The sequence below is a fragment of the Haemaphysalis longicornis genome, unplaced genomic scaffold, assembly GCF_048455015.1.
Source record: "Haemaphysalis longicornis isolate Haplotype H1 unplaced genomic scaffold, Haemaphysalis longicornis Haplotype H1 scaffold_2, whole genome shotgun sequence".
NCBI classification, from domain to species: Eukaryota; Metazoa; Arthropoda; class Arachnida; order Ixodida; family Ixodidae; genus Haemaphysalis; species Haemaphysalis longicornis.
In genome coordinates, this window is record NW_027526295.1 from 270,750,711 (window position 1) to 270,765,327 (window position 14,617).

Consider the following 14,617-nt stretch of genomic DNA (forward strand, 5'->3'; position numbering starts at 1 on the left):
AAGCCATTTTGCAACTGGAACCACTCGACCGCGCAGCTGGCTGCCGCGCAGCCACAAGATTCGCTTCCCTAAATCGTAACGCTGAGTCCATAACTAAAGATGCTGGATGACAATCCGATTTACCCATGGCGGCCATAAGATGTGTGACCAGACATAGCTATGACGTAGCTTGGTTGGAAAACACGCAGCGGCTTCATAGTGTGAACTAGTGTAGGTATAATAAAAAAATTGCCTCCTGAGAGAACAAAGGACTTTTTTTCTTCCCGTACTAACTTTGTGACATTCAGGCCAACAAAAATATAAATATAAAGTTGAGGCCCATCCTTCCAAGCCACAGTAGTAGCAGTAGTAGTAGTAAAACGTTTCATTGAACAGTTTGAGGTGGTGCCCTGTTCTAAGAACCCGTGAGATTAACAGGTACAAGAGGACTGTGATTTGGGCGAGTTGGTGAATGTTCATGATTGACAATCCAGCGCGCAAAAACACGGCACAAAAAAGAACGAGAGTTAGACAGGACAGCGCTGCACTCACAACTGATTTATTTTGAAGAAAACATTGGTCATATATACAGATCAGTCTCCCACGTGGCGGTAAATTATTGCACCCGATAACCACAAACAAAAAAACGCAATCATTAATCGGTTTGCACATGTGTAGTCTTTGGTTTTTGGGAATACGCGTATCTGAGTGACACCTTTGCATGACCAAGTAAACCAAAGACTACACATGTGCAAACCGATTAATGATTGCGTTTTTTTGTTTGTGGTTATCGGGTGCAATAATTTACCGCCACGTGGGAGACTGATCTGTATATATGACCAATGTTTTCTTCAAAATAAATCAGTTGCGAGTGCAGCGCTGTCCTGTCTAACTCTCGTTCTTTTTTGTGCCGTGTTTTTGCGCGCTGGATTGTCAATCATGAAGACTAACAGGTAACCTTGCCCTGTAGGCCAGGAGCTCCTGGCCCTCAGGTTCTCCCACACCTCACGTCAGGGAAGGGTGGAATAAAGGGGCGGAAGGTAGTTCTATAGTTGGGCACGCGAGAAAATCGTTAGCTCTGCGAGTTGCATTTGTTTTGCGGTGTGCATGTTTTAACGTTGGCGCCCCCGCACCTTAGTACAGAAACAACGAGGTAAGGTTGCCGGGCCTGCTGTACGAACACTGTAATCTGAGGCCGTCGAGGAATGTCGACACTATAGCGTGGCGAAGGTGGAGCCGAGAAACGCTCGTGTTGCCGCCCTTTCCGCGAAAGGCAATTTCACGGCCAGCCGCCTCACGACAAATGACTCCGCAAGCGAGGCAGTAATTAGCGGTCTCTAACGACGTTGCGGCTTTGTCTTTTTGCACAATGCGCCTTGTAATGTTTTCGTTTTATCTCTGTCATGGAGTTTGCGTCCTTCTTGAGACCGCTACTCCATTGAAAGCTTGGAAAGAAGTAAGGATTCTTAGTACCTACAGTGCAATGTATGATCATTTCACTGACCTTTCAGGGTGTGCTTTTAGGTAATTAAATAAATTATTCGCCATCGTCCTTCCCTTTTGTGCAAGATGGAATGCGTTGATGAGCATCGCGGATCTGTTTTCTCAAAGCTTAACCTTTAAATTGGACATAACTTCGAATTTATGCACACGAGAAGTCGTAGTGTTGGCGAGGTTTTGTTAGCCGGTGAGTGTTACAAAGCGAAACGCTGACACAATTTCAATGAAAAGGAATCTTAATAGCAGGACAGCATTCTGGCCCGCATACGACGCACCGAAAATCTTCTTGGGCTTTCTTGTGGGCCTCATGCGCTGTTCTGAGCCCTTACGCAAGTATTTCTTATTTGTTTTTATGCTCAGCTTATCTCCCCTTTCTGCGAACTCAATCAGCGGCTTTCACTTTTTAAACAGACTTTACCGTGATACAAAACAGCAGTGCGGAAAAGCGATCGTTAAAACCTCCAAATCATTGCACAGAAGGTCTGACGGTTATAAACCGTAGCGCGTTTCATTTAATGGAACGCGCTACGTTGAAGATTCATAATTTACCAAAGGAAATATCCATGAACTGGCATTGAAATTATAGACAATGATGCGGCTGTGACCTTTTTTGGCCTAACCACCGGGAATAATCACCGTGATTACCCAGGGTTGTTGATTGATTGTAGGGTTGAACACCCACCGCGGTGGCTCAGTGGCTTTGGCGTTGTGCTGCTCAGCACGAGGTCGCGGGTTCGATTCCCGGCCGCGGCGGCCGCTTTTCTAATGGAGGCGAAAAGCAAAACCGCCCGTGTGTACGAGATTTCGGCGCACGTAAAAGATCTCGAGGTGGTCAAAATTAATCCGGGGCCCTCCACTACGGCGCGCCTCATCGCCAGCGTTGCGTCGGCGTGTTCAACCCTACAATCGATTTAATTGATTGCAGGGTTTAACGCACCGACGCAACGCAGGCGATCGATTTGATCGCCTGCAATCGATCTATTGGAGGCGATCAGTCGATCGATTTGATCGCCTACAATCGATTTGATGGCCAGTGTTGCGTCGGCGCGTTCAACCCTACAATCGATTTGATTGATCAACGCAGGCGATGAGGCACGCTGTAGTGGAGGGCCCTGGATTAATTTTGACCAGCTGGGGATCTTTAACGTGCGCCGAAATCTCGTACACACGGGCGTTTTGCTTTTCGCCTCGATCAGAAAAGCGGCCGCCGCTGCCGGGTATCGAACCCGTGACCTCGTACTCTGCAGTGCAACGCCTTAGCCCCTGAGCCACCCCGGCGCGTACGCAGGGTTGTTGTTAACACAAGCATGCCTTCAGGAGCAGTTTGGGGGGAGAGCAGGGAGGTGTATAGATTTATTCGTGACCGAAAAAATGAAATCCCACAGGTGGACAGGACACTCGCGAATTTCGTGGGTCAACAAAATAGCATCGCAAAAACAACCAGTCTGCCCGTAACAGGTCTTCGCGAAGAATCCAGAAGGTTTGAACGGGTATTCAAGGGTGACGCAGCAGACGTACCCATCCTTGAAATAGATAAACAGTTTTCTGTACTTCTGTACTTCTTTTTCCCGTTCTTCAACTTGTTCAATTTCATGACATGGTTTTCAAGTGTTTTTTTTTAACATCCGCTGGTGGCGGAGATTTCAGGTGCGAGACTAGACAGCAGAAAAGTCTCGTGTGCATCCTTTAACAAATTTTATCCAGCTTCTCACTTCTGTATAACTGCGGCAGCATTTTTCGCTTGCGTGCAAGCGAGTAGGGACGTTGTTGTCCCACATCACTTGACAGAATGCTTCACCGGCAGAAAAGAGTTCACGGAGCCGCGCAAAATGCCCCAGACAGGGTGCTGCATCCGCAGGACGTGACGAACGATTTTGACCTACACTTCGCCAGCGTGCCTCACACCACTACCACTGCACTAAGACTGCCGAAACTGTGACTGATAGAGTAGCAACGCAGAGTAGCAACGCAGACAAGAACGCGGACCATCACTGTCGCGGTTTCCACGCCCTATATCTTTAGGCGACATCGGCGCAGCCGATAGTTAGGTTAACTGAGAGACGATTATTTAGCAGTCCGGTTATCGTTATTGCGATCTGTCTATTTCTTCCCCATGGCAAGCCTTAGGCTACGCGACAAATTTAGCGCTAAATTCGAACTGTGACTTTGCCCTTTATTTTATCAGTGGTGCCTGCATGGGATGAACTTTCTGTTTTGTAGCGTGAGCTACAACTGGCCGAGGTTGAGCAGTTTCGCGTGGCCAGTGGAGAGCCGTGATGCGCATGCGCGAGAAGCAGTGACGTCACACGGCGCACAGCTGGCGGGCCGCAGCCCCGGCCGCCGAGATTGAATTGGATTGGATTAGATTGGATTAAACTGGATAGGATTGGATCGTATGGGCAATCGTTTTAGCGTCAGTAAGCATGATAATCAGCTAATCCTAGACAACCAGGAAACCTAAGAATCACCGATGAACCTTAGTTAACGCTACGTATATCCTGGCATAGCCTAGCTAAGCCACTGCTAATTTATTTTCATAGAATTTTGTGCCTCGCCCTATTCCAAAACGAAATACCGGTTACTTTGTAGGCATTTTTTGTGTCAGGTGACTGCGTCAATCCGTAGCAGAAAAGAGCCGCATGTTTCTTTATTTCTTGTACCTGTCATTATTTAGCAGGATTAACTGTCGTGTTTCTTGACTGCTGAAGTGCCAGGCATAGCATGAATAATTGAATGTTGCTGTCAACAGAGGCGCCTACTTACTTATGCAGAATCAGAAATGCACAAACGTTTTCCATATACCTGCAGCTCAACTTGCGGGCATGTCTAGTCTCTCGACACTTTAAGCTCAAAACTACATGAGCTGAAAATTTCGTTTGAAATCCACTGTTTAAAAGACACATTAAGCAGAGTCCTCGTTTTTTTTACTTAGAAGTTATGTATGTTGCGCTATCTAGTCTCTTCAGGAGCGTACATACTGAATTTTTCAAGCCAGTTTTCGACGTTCCTACTGAGTAGGTACGATTCATTGTTTCAACAACAGACTTCGATCTGCTCATTAGCGGTTGAATCGTATTTACAGTTTTTTGTTGTTATTAAGCCGCTTTTACTTCTACGTCGCAGTAGTACGTATGTAATTTTTCGTTCATTGCGGGCGTGCGTTCTTGTGAACAAATGACATTGCATCACAAATTATTAACACCGAAGCTTTTTAGGAAATCCTAATTTTTCGAGTCCGCGGTTAAAATTACAAAGAAATTGCGCACGTGTGTGCGTGCCTCGCGACGACCGCCCCGAGTCCCCGGCGCACGTATGCAAGCCAAACGTACTCACTCAAAAAGACTGGCCAAGATTGGTAAAAAAAAAAAAAAAGAACTTCAGCGTTCGCCGTAATTGTTGCAACACTTGCTCGGAACGAGAAAGACTCCAGTTTTCGCCGTAATTGTGGCAACACTTGCACGGAACAAGGAAGACACGTCATAGCGTACGCCCCTCCAAGGTGATGTTCAATGATTATCTTCTCCAAAAAAAAAAAAAAAAAATGAAGGGAGCTCGCACTTATAGCAACAATGATGGAAGTAAAGGTTGTTGCGGCAGGGAATAAAAAACAAATCGGATGCAATCGTGGACTTAAAGGCCAACTGCACTCAAAGGTTTCTTTGTCCAAATTTGATCGAAATATGTAGTCTATGCTCTCAAAGCTTCGTAATCACACAGCACGCTAGGTACCGTCGTTCAAAGTACCTCCGAGAAGACAACGTTTGCACTTGGCGGAGAGTCGCCGAAACAAGTTCTAAGCGGCCTGTGACAGAGGTTGGGGAACCTGTCCCGTGAAGTTCGCGCCTCTCCGGCGACTTGCACGGCGCTCTGCCGGGCGCAGGGATCCGTTCGCCCGGGTTTCTCTGCTACACCACCGCCGTCTGCTGTACCGCCGTCGCCATCACATGTTTAGAACTAACCGCATACGTAGCAATATCCGCCATTTTTTTTTTCAGTGCAATAAGAGATTGGAAGCCTACAAACTATACACGCGCTTGCGAACGTTCTGGATCTCGAAAAACTTTTTTTTACTTAAAAATAATATTTTTAGTCAACCAAAAAATAGCGCGAAACGCGCACTTGCCTTACATTTGTCATTCCTGTTGCATTTATCACAGACAAGAAAAAAATACCTTATAAATCTTTGACCGATTGCAATCCGCGTACAGTATTTGCCATATTTTGGCTGGCCCAACGCCACCTCCATACTTTAGACCTTTCCAAAAGTTAGACGACCTAACTAGAGTTGGTCTGCACACGGATATAAACATTTGCGCGACTTTTGCCTCACTCGCTATGTGAGCCAAAACCAGCCTTTCTCGTAGTAACAAATCCATCCGCACAAATATCGGCCGTCGTCTTCGCGAAGTACGGAAACTAACTAAATTGCTCTCCTAAACAATAAACTTGATATTTTTTTTAATTACCAAAGGAAGTATTTACTTTTGTAGAGCGCTAGATTTAGTTTACTTGAAATCAAAATGTTTTCAACAGCACACGTCTCTGGAATGCGTGAAAGTAGAGAACTGCGGTAGATATATTTTTCGTGTTTTAGTGCATCATTTAGCTGTGGAAGCTGGCTTATAGTTTCAGGCCACTTTTATAATTCAGTTTTTGATGTGCACCAAGGCGAAAAATACTGGGACGATATTCACGAAGCTGTTTGCCCGTAATGATATAGAAAAAAAGTAGTTATTGATCTCCGCCCGCGTGCGGTTTGTTCCCTTCAATGAGAGCGATGTGATAACCGAGGCGCCGGATAACGAAGGCTGCTTCTCGATATCATACGAGCAAGTAGCTTTGTAAATTGGGCCCGCTTTTTTACTCGCAATGCCAAGGATTGCTACTCCGGCAGGTATTCTGATGGAAAAAATAACGGTCGGACGGTCTACTGAAGTCATGTCGATTGATAGCACCGCGATGTTGGAATTGCGCCTAACTTCATTATCCTGGGCAAGCGTTAGTGGAAGTTCTTCTGTGGAAATAACAGTGCGTAACGCGACGCTACCAGGCGCATTTGAAGGCAGCTCTGAGCGGCCGCCGGTTCTGGTGCGGCAGCTTCTGTTCCATCACGTACGTCACGTCCGGCCGCCGGTAATGGCCGCCTTTTCTATGCAGTTTCGGTTCCGAAAACGCCAAAGCCGCGAGCCGTTTGCGTCGCAGGCGTTGATGTTTAAAATGTAGTATTTTCCATTTCTCACTCTTTTTATGTCTACTATTAAGTGGCATTATTTTGACGTTGTCGAAATTTTGAGTGCAGTTAGCCTTTAAGCCTTCGTGATGGTAGTGAAGGTTGCGCACAGCTTCACTACATTCAAGTCTTACGCGTTGGTATGAGCTTCCTTTATTTTTTCTCCTGCGCGTATAAACGAGCACATTTTTAACCTGTTTAGAAAGGTAGCGTCTGCAAGGAATACTTAAAAAATATCGTAAATAAATGTGCTGTAATTTGGCCAGAAATTTCTAAGCTCCGGCAGTGGAAGAACTAAAAATCTTGTTCGGGGAAAAAAAGGAAAATTAGAGCGTGAAACTGGCTACCCCTCAAGTTCGTCTTCTTTCCAATCTGGCACAGAAAGTCAGGAAGTCAGCCCGACTAACCGTTCCAGCTGCTCATCAGATCTTTCTACTTCACCTTGTCTTGTCGCGTAGCGCGTTAAAATCTCAGACCTCTCTGCGATCCCGCAAACCCAGACGCCTCTCTAATCGTTTGTTCGCGCTTCAGTCCGTACAGCTCCGTGTAAAGAGTTCAGAGTAGAACTTGGTTTATTAATACATGGTCAGCATACAACCAGAGCGACCAGTTTTTTTTTTATTGGGTGACGGGTTCCTGATATTAAGAACATGTCATTCGCTATAAACCAACATTCGAGTGGGAGTTAAAAATTAAAGCATTTAAGTTGCTATAAGGCATTTAAGTTCCGTGAACACGGAACTTAAACGCCTTATAGCACCTTCTCCGAGGGCAAAGAAGCGGACAAAGTCACAGAAGAAAAAGTGGAAGCAATTGGTGACAAATTTAGGGTTCCTCCAGAAAAGCATGCCTGAATTTAGGTCCTTGTTTTATTCGGAACGTTTTATGAATGCGCAGTAGTTAGCACCAGTTGAAACGTATCTTTAAATTGCTAGTCTACTTAAAACCTTAGTGTACTCCAGTACTACCCTTACACAAAGAGTGAAAAAAAGAACACAAGTGTACACATAAGTTTGGCTAACACTCACGTACGCGTCACAACTGAACACGTTTGAGCGCAGATGCCCTCCAATAAAAGGAAAAAATATAGGGGTAACTGCTATAAAGGGCGTGCACGCCAAGTGGTGTTAGAGAGAGACACACACGCCCCCCCCCCCACACACACACACGCACGCACGCACGCACACACACACACACACACACACACACACACGCACGCACGCACGCACGCACGCGCGCGCACGCACGCACGCACGCACGCGCACGCACGCACGCACACGTACGCATACGTACGCACACACACACACGCACGCACACACACACACGCACACGCACGCACAGAGAGAGAGAGAGAGAGAGAGAGAGAGAGAGAGAGAGAGAGAGAGAGAGCACAACTCCACTGTGGGCTGAACAGATATCAAGGACCACTGTTAACAAGCCATTAGTATGACCCGGCACGTTTTCGTCCTTCTCAACAGAATGCCCAGAATGCCTGTAGGATGAAAACGGGCACCAAACTGTGGATAACAATGACGTCACAGATGCCCCATGAACGAAAGCTTTAGCTGAGAAGCTCATAAGCGTTTTTGGCTCCATCCGCCTGCTTCCCCGACGGAATGGACGCGCACCATTAAAGCGAAAGCTTTATCAGTGGGATCGATGGCGTTCTGTCGAAAAACTCATGCATTTCCCCGCATAGACACCAACGCTCTGATAAGATCTCTGGCACACACCGCCTGCGCGAAACAGGACTTCCATTGTGTCAAAATAGTTGCTTGAAAGTCGGGAAAAAGTCACGGTTATAGATAAGACAATAACCCGTCGATCGCGAAGAGTGAGTACAATAGTATGCTTTTATTTCAGAAACCACGTATCGGCATACACTGAGGTCGTTGCTATATGCGTTTACTTAGTGCGCGAAAAACCGTCCCATGGGTTCGTTCTTCTTTTGCGATTATGGTCGTTGAAGGTTTGAAGATCGATTGGACGGAATTTCAGCGAAGGGTCGACGCACTTTTGGCGTTCGGGCATCTTTCCTCGGGAATCGATGGCACCTTTTTTGAAACCTGAATTGCGCATTCATTCGCAGGCTGCAGAAATAATGTATTCCTCAAGTCCCTAAGAAATTGGGATAACGTGTAGGCAGCAGTTCTTTCAGGATGCGTTGCGTGTTTCTGTAACCAACTCCGACAACCCATTGGGTATTCCAGTTACTAAGAGAATGGGAAAATTCCTGCAGCTAATGGCATCATGGCGATTTAAGCGCATCGGGAGTTTGCGAGGGTACACGATTTCTACGCTTGTAAGCCATTCTGTGCAGCGCTGTCGCAATATATCGATACATTATGTTGCGTTTGTTGGCGAAAAAAAAAATCAGTTAATACAGCGCCAGCACGTTCGTACGTATGAGTGCATTTCTGTACGTTCTCAACTATGTGATGAAAAGGAAACATGTTTGAGTCACTCAAAGGGGTGAGCACTGTCATGGGAATCAGCTTAACGTCGTTAGATGTAGGGCTTGGCTGCGGAGGCATCGTCTATGCTCTTTATGTGTATACTGGTTACTCTATAGCGATAATTAAGCAATAATTAAGATGGCTGTAAATATATAAATAGTATTGTGTAGAGGAGGGGGAGGGGGGGGGGGGGCATGTAGTCAGACGAAAGGAGAACGGGAGGACCACCGGGGAAACAGAGTGGATACCAAGAGATGGGTCTATAAGAAAAGGAAGGCCAATAGCTCGACGGTGAGACGAAATAAGAAAATTCGGAGGCAAGAAATGGACTCGAGAATCGCAGGACAGGAGCGGTTGAATGCCAATGGGAGAAGCCTTCCTCCAGTAGTGGACTTAAGCGAGCTGATAATGATGATCGTACTTGAATTATGTGGGATGAAAAGTATGGAAGTGCTTCAGTAATGATATAAATATTCAAAGAAGCCCCTTTAAGAAGTGAGTGCGTATGAACATTAAGCTTAAGTTTATCCGAAATTACGCCATCAAACCCGCTCTTTAAAGGGACACTGAAGTGATTTGTAAACATTGCGGGATAACTAGCGCAAATTGTAGTTCGGAGTCCGTAGGCATTGTTTCGACCACTCTGGCCGCGTTTACGCGAATTTATTTAGTAGAAAAATCAATTCGAAAATGCTGTCCTCCTCTCTTTACGCTCGCCCATTTTCTGTGGCGTTTTCGTGTGACGTCAGCAGGAGATGAGCTGGAAAATGGCTGCGCTACTGCACGGTTCGCCGACCAGCCGACCTACCGATCGAGTAAGTCGGCCCAGCGTTTCGTCCGCCGACCGCCGACGGGTCGTCGCTATTCGCTCGCTCAATTGAAACTAAGCCACAACACCTTTGTGAATGAAAGAATGTGCCTTTCCTTACTTTGTTAGTTTGTACACTGTATCAAACTCAGAGTCCGGGTCGCTCCACACAAGCGCTGCACAAGTGCACATGCGACGCTTCGCTGACTCTACGCTAGTAGGAAAATCTAAGGCCAAATGAAGGCGGGAGAAGAGTCAGCGAAGTCAATATAGGTACTAAGAAAATAAAATCACCTGAAACTTTTACCGTACAGCGCAAAACTAGGGAGCAGGAAGCACTTTTTGCGCTGGGTAAACAAGCACAGCGGTCAGCAGCACGACCGCACATCTGCGAACGCTTTTCCGTCAAAGAAATGCAATTGCAAGACGTGAGATATTGTGGAAGTTTGGGGGACACTTACTACAGGAGTGATATACAACAAATAGTCACATAAAGTACTTAAAATGCTTAAAATAAATAAAAGTGTAAACTGGTCATACAGTATAAACCTTATATATATCCAAACCAGCCAGTGCCGGCTCGTGGCCTAGCAGTCTGAGGAGCTGGAATTTGTTTTGAAAGTTGCAAGTTCGAATCCCCGAGGGTACATGTATTTTTTTTTTGTTAGTTGATTTTTTCGTATGCGGCCGATGTTTTCTGAACTGAGTTCACCATTTTTGGGCCGTAACGTTCACTGCTCCACGAGCGAGATCGCAGAACACGCGTATACTGACAATGACGCGCTAGCGAGTTCTCGTTGGCGTGCTGTTGCCACAAGCACCGACTGCTTGCGGGCAGTGGGCCCAGGCCTGAATCAGCACACCCTTGGCCTGGTGCGAACTAGCTTTTTACGAACAGACATGAGTGAGGCAAGCTCCGAATATGCGGGAAAAGCGCATGGCATTTGAGATTCTGCGGTGACGCGGAGGGCGTTCATCCACTGCGTAGGCCTCGTCTAGTGATTTCTACGATTCCAAGCCGCCCTGGGAGGTTTATCTTAGACATTTGACAGCCGACAACATGGCAGAAGCGCGGTACGGCGATAATTGAGAAATCGAGAATGCCCATCCAACAACGCCATCAGATGTCAAGCATGTTGTTTTACAGAACCCAAACCGAAACCGAAACTTTTGATTGCTAACCTTGGGCATCGTCCAATCACGGTGCACCCCCCCCCCCCCTCCTGACGTCACAGCCTTTAGTTGGTGCGGCCGCCGCAAACCGCGCATAGTAGTTTTTCTTCTTTCGCGCTTTGTAAAACAATTACCGATTTGTCAACCGGATAAACGATGAATAGTGTGTTAATTTGAGCCAGTCTACACAGTGCAAGCAAAAACGGGAGCTTGACAAATTCACTTCAGTGTCCCTTTATGAAGCATGTACTATTTGGTGACTAGGCGAAGCTGAAAAATCGCAGTTTGAGCAGAGTGAAATCCGTGAATATTGTTTTGTTGCGTTTACCTGTAATTACTTATCAACGCACCATTGCTAAACGTTGTTAAGGACAGATTTTAGTGCATTGGTTACAAGAACCTTACTTATCCGTGAAGTGCCACTGTGCAAAAAAAAAAAAAAAAAAATCGTGCATCTCCACTCCGTGAACGATGCCGAGCGTGCGAAGCGCTGAGACACAAGTTGTATATTGTTTCTGTGATGAGCGTCATCGTCCGTGCGTGCTGATGCACTCTGAGTTTTAAATGATTTTGGGCTGCATTAAATGCACTGTAAATGACAAGCGCCACACGAAAGACAATTCGCGTCCCAGTACTTGGCATCCTCGGCATCGTTCACGGCGTCGAGATGTGGGATTTTTTTTTTTTTTTGCGCTTTGTTCCTTTTTAGGTGGCCTGGCTCCCACATTTTTCGATTATAATGCTGTATGCACGGGCGCCAACAAACGCCAATGGACATTGCGAGGTCGCTGCACACTTTAGTGGCTATTTTCTATTCAAATTTCTGTTTGGCGGCCTAGTCTAGTGGTAGCATATTGGATTCTTTGCGTGTTGTTGCGGGAGTCGGTGGTTCGGTTCTTGCCGGTGCTAGTTTCCTTTTTTTTTTTTTTTGCCACTCCATTTGAGCCGTTCGTCCATAATATTGTGTACACGGACGCCAAAGCACGGACAAAGCGAGGCATTAAGGTGCTTCGCACCTAAAAAGAGGTAAATATGTAGGCGAACACCCCCATTCATCTGCGATGAATTACCTGAAGCGTGTAAAAAAAAGCTAATGGGCAAGGCAACCGCTCGTGTTTCACGGTTATTTTCCCGTCACATCTCTGTCCCTCGTCTTTCCCCTCACCGTAACCTTAACTGTGCAAACCCACCCTCTCATAACTGAGATTCCTTGCGGCTAACCGGCGAACGAAATGCGCGCTGTAGACAATACCTACATAGCTTGCCACCGGTACACCGGAAGCCGAAGAATGATGACGCATACGTGGGCGACGCTCGCCTCACAACGGAGCCCGGAAGTTTCCCCGAATTACGCCTGCCGAAGCACTCGCCCCTGGCGGCCAATCACCGCCTAATGCGCCGCCGCCACGCGCTCGCCGAGGGCGGCAGGGGTCACCACGAGTTGCCTTACCACAGTAATACCACGCAGGCCCGGATGCCGAGTTTTCAGCCATGCTATACGAATAAATAGCCAAGTCGCATACAAAAAGGCTCGTGCTCAGGGCAAAACCTTTTCAACCAACCTTTTCTCTAGCTCTTTTCGCCGCGTTTTCTTGCCGTCTGCGCCGTTTCCAGGCGCGTTTCGGCGATGTATACGGGCTCGCTTCGGAAGTGGCCGGCAGGAAGAACCATGATTATTTGATTCGACCTGGAAAGGGCTAATGGTCCATTTGCGCTGCATGGACGGCATACTACGCGCTGGCGAAGCGGCGAGAGGGGACCAGTGGCGAGGAACGGCTCCTTCCTTTCTGATCGAATGTCCGCCGCCAGTTCTGACTTGGGGCACCGTCCATCGACTCAGAGCGCTGGCCCCCGGCGCTACGCAACTGGTTGCTCTCCTGGGAACTGCCGAAGGACGGTGGAAACGGAGTCAATAAGGCGCAGCCATACGAAGGCACTGGTCTTTGATCTGGGGATGGCGGTTATCATGTCGTCCGAGCACCAAGTTTGTTTTCCTCCCCCTCCACCCCCTTTCATTTGACAATTACGCTTTCTATCTCAAAAATGCGGGTCGCGAGAAATGACCACACAGGTGCAATTCTCGGCAGAAAGGTCGGACATCGAAACTGTATGTGTAATTTGAATAGAATATTTTGCTTAGTGCTGCGAATATTCTCGAGTTACACGGGGTTTTTCATCCGTGGATAACCCAGCCTTTTATTAATGGCAGCTGTAATCTTGGCATTTGATAGCAAACGGTGTTCCCTAGTGGCTTGATTACGAAAGCTTGTTTTGGGGAGCTTTTTTAAGCTGAAATGTCTGAGCATGCCTACGCTGTTCCTGTGATATGATGTTGCTGGATTTGCCGTTGATATTTCTATGCCTAAAGTGGAGCGTAATTCTGATGTGAAAACCCCTGCGACCTATTTTGTAACGTAGGTTACAAAAGATACGTGGATAGATGGGTTGAAGCTTGGCTTAGTAGCTTAGCCGCCTAAAAAGTCTTCTGCACGACGCTCAAGAAAATGGATTTTCTTAGAAATAGCGCGTCGGGCCTTCCGCACCAAGCCGAACTTCCGCATGTTTACACCAAAAGCTTGCCGGAAAAACACGCGGCTTGAAATACGATGGTGTTAGCTGCGTGCCGGTGACTTCGGTCATGAAGTTACCCGGTTGCTGAATGTGGTTAAAAATAAGATAAATTTGTCAACATGGTTGCTAGGTGTGGTAACCCATTTTACTGTGTGCGGCCCGTGGAGCAAGATATTTCGAAATTTGCTTTTTTCAATGTTTCCTTCATCTCTTGTGAACTATAAGTGTACAGTCATCAGACGTGTAAACAAGAAAGAAAGAGGGGCCAGCCTACGCGTAAAGTGGTGTTTTACGATAATCTCCGGACTAATTAGTGAGGTTAAGAACATGCGCTGGAGCACCCAAGTAGGTCAAAAGGTGAGCATCGGTAGCGCACATCATCAACAACCCCATCAACCGATGATGCACCGGTAGTTATCGTAACATTTCGCTCCTTGCATACGCTCGTACCCGCTTTTGATGCTGGGAACATTTTTGACTATTTTATATACCGTACTGGCAGCATCTGAGGTCACACCGCGCGCTCTCCGCAACCCGGAATGATGGTGGGAGTGATGTCTCTACCGTATAATAATAGAACAGGTCGCTCCGTTTAAACTTGCAACACGGTTCATTAAATTACCATACGAGCAGGAACAATGTAGCGGAGTTCTGTCTACAGGCCTATTGTCACTTTGAGAACGCGTGAGTAGCTCTGTCATTGCGGCACACGCAATTAAAGGCTGCCGACGGCTTGTGGAAGCTTTACGCTCGTGCAGCTGCGTTTAACCTATTGTTTGAAGAATAATAATGCGTGAAGAACGATTCAGTACACGAAAACAAACTGTGATGCAAATGCATTTTTTTTCTTATTGGGACGTCGCTGCTCAGTGTCCTATGCTAATAAAAGTTCCCCGCAGA

General features: G+C 46.8%; 1 protein-coding gene across 7 annotated transcripts in view; it reads right to left on the reverse strand.

Annotated features, from left to right (window-relative positions):
* Nucleotides 1-14,617, reverse strand: part of LOC144170706 (secretin receptor-like) — a 358,512-nt gene that overhangs the window by 241,664 nt on the left and 102,231 nt on the right. The gene's annotated exons all lie outside the window — the stretch shown is intronic.